The sequence below is a fragment of the Balaenoptera ricei genome, chromosome 16, assembly GCF_028023285.1.
Source record: "Balaenoptera ricei isolate mBalRic1 chromosome 16, mBalRic1.hap2, whole genome shotgun sequence".
NCBI lineage: Eukaryota > Metazoa > Chordata > Mammalia > Artiodactyla > Balaenopteridae > Balaenoptera > Balaenoptera ricei.
In genome coordinates, this window is record NC_082654.1 from 16811016 (window position 1) to 16817387 (window position 6372).

Below are 6372 nucleotides of genomic sequence, written 5' to 3' on the forward strand. Positions count from 1 at the left end.
GCCAACCAGTCTGGTTTAAAGTCTGGCTCTGTCATGTATCAGCCATAGCCTTGAGCAAGTTATTCAGCTTCACTGTGCTTTGGCTTCCCGTACAAAAAGGGGGGGTAGTGACAGTCCTGGTTTTACAAGGCTGTTGTAGGATTCACTAGCGTGTGTACGCTCAGCTCACTGAATGCTAGTCATGACTGTACTCCATTCCATCACCGTCTCTTTCTTCTGTCACCATACAGTTTGGTAATTAATTGTCCTCTAGTTTTTCTTATAGAGTAATTTTACTTTGTCCCCCCATTCATTTTTCCAGGACACACTTGAGAACCAAGAGGCAGGCAAATAACAATACCTCCACTACCACCATCAAGATAACTGAACACCCCAAATTAATGTCACATAACCCCTGTACTAGCAACTAATGGGCTCTCCTCATAAAACCTCTTATACACACACTCATAGCGTATTAACCCTTAATGTATGTACAGTGAGTACACGAGCACCATCTGCCTCCCCAGTCCACGGCATAAACAAAAGCAGTCCAGGATCATTTGGTATAAGAAAAAATAAGAGATTGGCACAACATTGTAAATCAACTACACTTCAATTTAAAAAATTAAATTAAAAAAAATTAAAAAACAGCTATCACTTATATGTGGAATCTAAAAAATAGTCAAATGAACTTATTTACAAAACAGAAACAGACTCACAATGAGAAAACGAACTTATGGTTATCCAAGGGGAAGGGGGGGAGGGATAAACTGGGAGTATGGGATTAACAGATGCACATGAGCATATATACAATAGATAAACAACAAGGATTTACTGTATAGCCCAGGGAACTATATTCAATATCTTGTAAGAAAATATAATGGAAAAGAATCAAGGAAAAAAAGAATACATATATACATATATGTATGTATAACTGAATCGCTTTGCTGTACACCTGAAACTAACACAATATTATAAATCAACTACACTTACATTTAAAATAAAGTATATATATGCTAGTGAAAAAAAAAAAAAAAAAAAAATTAAAAAATAAAACTAAAAAATAAAACCCCATTTGTAACAATGGACAGGTCATCCAGACAGAAAATCGGTAAGGAAACACTGGCCTTAAATGATACATTAGACCAGATGTGTGTGTGTGTGTGTGTGTGTGTGTGTGTGTGTGTGTGTATATATATATATATATATATATGTAAATGTCTTCCATGTCCCAGTACTTCTTAGAAAATACTTAGAATATGGTAAAATAATGTCCATCACCATGACCCTGAGTAAGAAGAGTTTAAGAAGGCAAGAGAGTGTTAACAAATTTTGGAAAGATTATGATGAACATAATTTAAAATTTAAACTATAGGAGAGTGACTTCTCAAATGACATCATGTAAACAAGAGATCACAGTTTGGTCATTTTCCTCTTTTTTTACTATGTCATAAGCTCTTGTTAAAGAGTTTTAGATCTTGCATATCTTTTGTGTCCCCAGGAGAGCTCCCAAGTCAATATTGACTAGTCCATAAAAACCTGTTAATTGTTGAGAAAACAGCTTATATTAAAAAGGCCCACAGTTTGGCTTTTAAATTAATTGGATCTAACCCCATACCAAAAGAAAAAAAGTTATAAAAATCATTGATATGAATATTTTATTTGAAACCATTAACAAAATAGAATAATGCTTGTAAATTGGTATTTAACCCCACATTTAGTGATTCCTTCTTTTAACATGTATTTATTAGCCCTTGTCATGAGCAGTGCAATGTATTTACGTGCTAGGAATATGGTAGTGAGCAAGGCAGATGTGAATTGTTCCCCTCTGAGGGGTTTAACATTCTAGAGCAGGGCTGTACACTAGAACTTTCTGCAATGATGAAAATATTCTACATCTGTGCTGTCCAATACTGTAGCCACTCACCATCATACGGCTACCGAACAATTCCAGTGTGGCTAGTACAACTGAAAAACCAGATTTTAAATTTTATTTAATTTTAATTAGTTTAAAAATTTAAGTCACATGTGGCTAGTGGCTACTGAATAGGGCAGCCCAGCTCCAGAGTCCAGTCCTGTGAGTGCAAAGTTCACTTAAACCCTTAGATTTCCAGGACCATCTAGCCAGAGTTGATATTGAGAATGGCTCCGGAGGTCCTTCCAGATTCTTGATCATTAGACAAAGACTTCATCAACTCAGATGTTTTAAAGAGATTTTTCAATAAAACACATTTCCTGCATGTCTGTGTATTCAACTTCAGGAAAGAAATCTAAGTTAATCCAGCTTCTGAATCTGAAAGCCCTCTCCCTTTGGGCCTGTTTATGATAGTTTAAATCCTCCTTCTTATCCCAAGGGAAAGTACTTGGCACAAGCCCTGAAGAGAAAGGGGTAGGGGTGGGGAGACTGAGTGCTTCAACTTCTCAGCCGATTAAAGAATTATTGTTGCCCCCACCTGTCTTCTCCACCACCCCCCAACCCATCAACATGCACACAAACGCACACACATCTAGGTAAGCGCCTTTCTGGAATCCATGCTAATATGTCAGCAGCTTTGAGTCAGGATAGATGTATTTGGCCCTGCATGTTCATTGCATATCTTACCAGCTGCTATTTAGATTTCACTCTGAATAGTTTGTGTCCTCAGCAGAAAGAACAAAGTGGAAAGATACAGACACCCTCTGAGGCCTGTCCTGGAGGCATGATGCAACCATTAGGAAGAGGGAGTGGCTGAGAGGTGGCAGCTCCAAATGCCCTGTTGGAAAGTTGAGCAAGGGCAGAAAAGATGTCAACCTGGAAGCTGGAGGTGCCACGCCGAGCTGGGGAGCCCAGGTAATTCTCTTCACATTGCCAGCTCTGGTTTCTTCCCCAGCAAGACTGAAGTGCACCACATTCAGGCCTAGGTTATATGATGGCCAGGACTAGCTTATAATCCATTCTCGTTACCTCCTTTCCTCCAGAAATATGCCCAGAACAGGGCTATCTCTTGCAGGGACAGTTCATCACTCTGCAGCCCCCAGCTCCACCTTCACTCATGTTCATCCATCTGGAATCGGGCTGGAATGAACAACAAGGGCAACTCTGGAAGGGGAAGGTCACAGATGACTCTCTGCACCGAGGATGGGTGTGGGTATGGTCGGGGGTGCACAGTGGGAGGAGGGTCTATCCTACCCTCTCTGCTCTGATGAATTACCTGTCTATGAGGCACATGTCCTTTTTGCCTTGGCCTCGAGACTTGCCCCCATCTCTCAGCAGGCTGTCCTACAGTTCTCTTGGCCGAGTAACAAAAAGCTGGGTCTGGAACAAATGCCTCGGTTAGCAGATTTCTGGACCAGTTCAGTCACCAGCTTTCCTTGGGGCCACTACCGTTGTTAGGAGGAAGAAGAGCCGTCACTGGGCTGGACCTAGCTTAAATAAATCGTGGGGAAAATTGCTGGCTTACTGCTCGGGGAAGGGAGAGATGCAGAGGAATGAACCTGGCTGAGGAGGAGCAGCCTGCAGTCCCACGCCACGTTGCTCTCCATCCCAATGCTTCTGCCCCTCTCCCGCCCAATGGCGTGCGGGCACACAGAGTCTGGACAGGTTGCTTCTTCCCAGCCCTGGCTATGACACTCCCCAGTGGCAGAGAGCAGACTGGAAACCAGGCTTCTGTGCTCAGGAACAGGGTTCTTTTCTGGAGGGGGAATGGAGGGGTGGTTGTCATCAGCCTCTTCCAGGACTATTGAAAACGAAGGGCCTTTTCCTCTCAAAATCACCCTCGTGCGTATTCCGTGTCCTGCAGCTTCTCAGAAGATACACCGGCCTCTCCCCGTTACCCGGGGGGCGGGGGGCGGTGAGTCTCCCCAGAAATGCTCCCTGGCCCACCTGCAGTCCAGTCACCTGGTTGTTAGAAGGCAGCTTCCAGGGCCCCACAACAGAACTACCAAATCAGAACCTTTGGGTTGGGGGAGATCGTGAAATCTGCCCTGAGACTTCCTTTGGGGAACAAATCGCTCATGTGGGAGAAGCCCCTAGAGCAGGATCTTCGTAACAAGTATCCCAGATGGTTCAGCTGCAGGTGGAAGGTTCTGGGATGAAGAGAGGGCCAGGAGCAGGCTCTCTAGCCTCACTGTACAGGGAAGAGAATGGACTGGGAGCCAGGAGCCCTGTGTTCTCCCAGCACTTCCATGAGCCACGTAAACACTTCAGCACCTTAGTCTTCAGGCTCTTCTTCCACTCAATGCGGAACTGAAGGGCCTGGGAGCTAGAGCTTGTCCATCCATCTCAGCTTAGACGTCTGAGCAAAACAGGAGAAGGACTTCTGGCTTCAAAGCAGTGCACCCACCCCCATTGTTGATTCCCAGACAGTTTTACCTTGATGTTTTTTTAAATTTGCTTCACTAAGGTGGCTTGGTTTCTACTTATGAAGGCTTAATATATAAATATGTTTAAATATATATATTATTTACCACACCTGTATTTATTTTTCATTATAAATGTGGCATGTGCTCATAGTTAAAAAAAAAGGGAGAGAGAGAAAAATTCAAACATTATAGAAATGCCTCCCCCCAATGGCCAACTGTGATCATACTTCTCAGAGATGATTCTTATTGACAATTTGATGTATGTTCTTCTAGACAAAAAAAGGTATTGTCTGAGCAGCGGCAGTATAACTAACCTTTATTGAGTGCTTACTCCATATCAGGCAATGTGTCAGGGGCTGTTTGTACATCATCCATTTCAACATCATAACAACCCCTGTGAGGGAGGGATTTCTCTCCCCAGTTAGGGTTGGGAAAAAATTTTTTTTAATTAATTAATTAATTTTTGGCTGCGTTGGGTCCTCGTCACTGCGGGCGTGCTTTCTCTAGCTGCGGCGAGTGGGGGCTGCCCCTTGCTGCGGAGCGCAGGCCTCTCATTGCAGTGGCCTCTCCTGCTGCGGAGCACAGGCTCTAGATGTGCGGGCTTCAGTAGTTGTGGCACATGGGCTCAGGAGTTGTGGCTCGCGGGCTCTAGAGTGCAGGCTCAGTAGTTGTGGCGCACGGGCTTAGTTGCTCTGCGGCATGTGGGATCTTCCTGGACCAGGACTCGAACCTGTGCCCCCTGCATTGGCAGGTGGATTCTCAACTACTGCACCGCCAGGGAAGCCCAGGGTTGGGAAAATTTTATATGCACCAACACCAGTCATTTATTTTTGTAAATGTGGGATGATGTTATACCTGCTGTACTGCAACTTGCTTCTTTCGTTCTTAAGATATTGTGAACATCTTTCCTAATCATTCATGTAAAACTTTGAACATCTGCAGAATGTTCAATTATATGAAGTCATCATAATTAAGCAATTCCCAAAGGATTTTTGTTGTTGTTGTTACAAACAACGCTACTGTGAACAATTTTTTTTTATGGATATCTTTGTGTATTTGTGTGAGTATTTCTGTAGGATAAATTTCTAGAAGTAGAAACAGTAGGTCAATATACACATATAAAATCATTATACAGTATACCTTAAACTAATACAATGTTATATGTCAATTATATCTCAATAAAACTGGAAAAAAGTAGAGTCTTAACTCCAATCTAGCTTTACCAAAAAAAAAAAAAAAAAGAAAAAGAAAGAAACAGTAGGTCCAATAGGGCATGCAAATGAAAATTTTTTAATACTTTTCTGTACAATCTAGATAACAGAAAATGAACTATATTTGAGTGTCTCATCTATGTGCTGAAGGTCTTTTTGAATCTAAATCCAAATACAAAGTGAAGATCAGGACATCTATTTCTCAGAGCTGGTTTTAAATTCTTGGTTCTGCCACTAAATAGCTATGAAACCAGGAGCCACAAAGAAAATATATCATTAAACGTCTGAGGCCTTGATTTCTTCCCGTGTGAAATGGTAACACAGTAAGATCTATTTTCCGAAGCCCTCTTTTGCTCTACCATTCCCCCATTTGATTCGTTTAGTTCTCTGCATTTGTTTTCTTACTTATGAAAAAAGACTTGATCCTTTCGGCCTTTTAGGATCAATGAATTAATGCATCAATTAGTTAAGAACTTTCAAACTTAGAAGTGCTAAGCAGTTCTCTTATTACTTGTAGAGCAAGCAAACTTTGCTGGATATAACCTTAAAATTGCTTCGACTTCTAAAATTGTTCCTTGGTCTTTAAGAAAACAAGATGATCATTGAATCCAAGAAGTCACTGTGTCTTAGCATTCTGGATGTGATGAATAGCAGGAGGTGTCTGGGAAGGCTGATACGGTATCACATCTCTCTCGGGAATCTTGGCTTCCCGAAATGAGTGTTTCCAACTGTCCATTCCCTAACAAAGAAGAGACTGTGTGGACCATGACCTCACAGAACACACAGCACATTTTAAATTTTTTTTTTAATATATATATTTTTTATAAATTTATTTATTTAT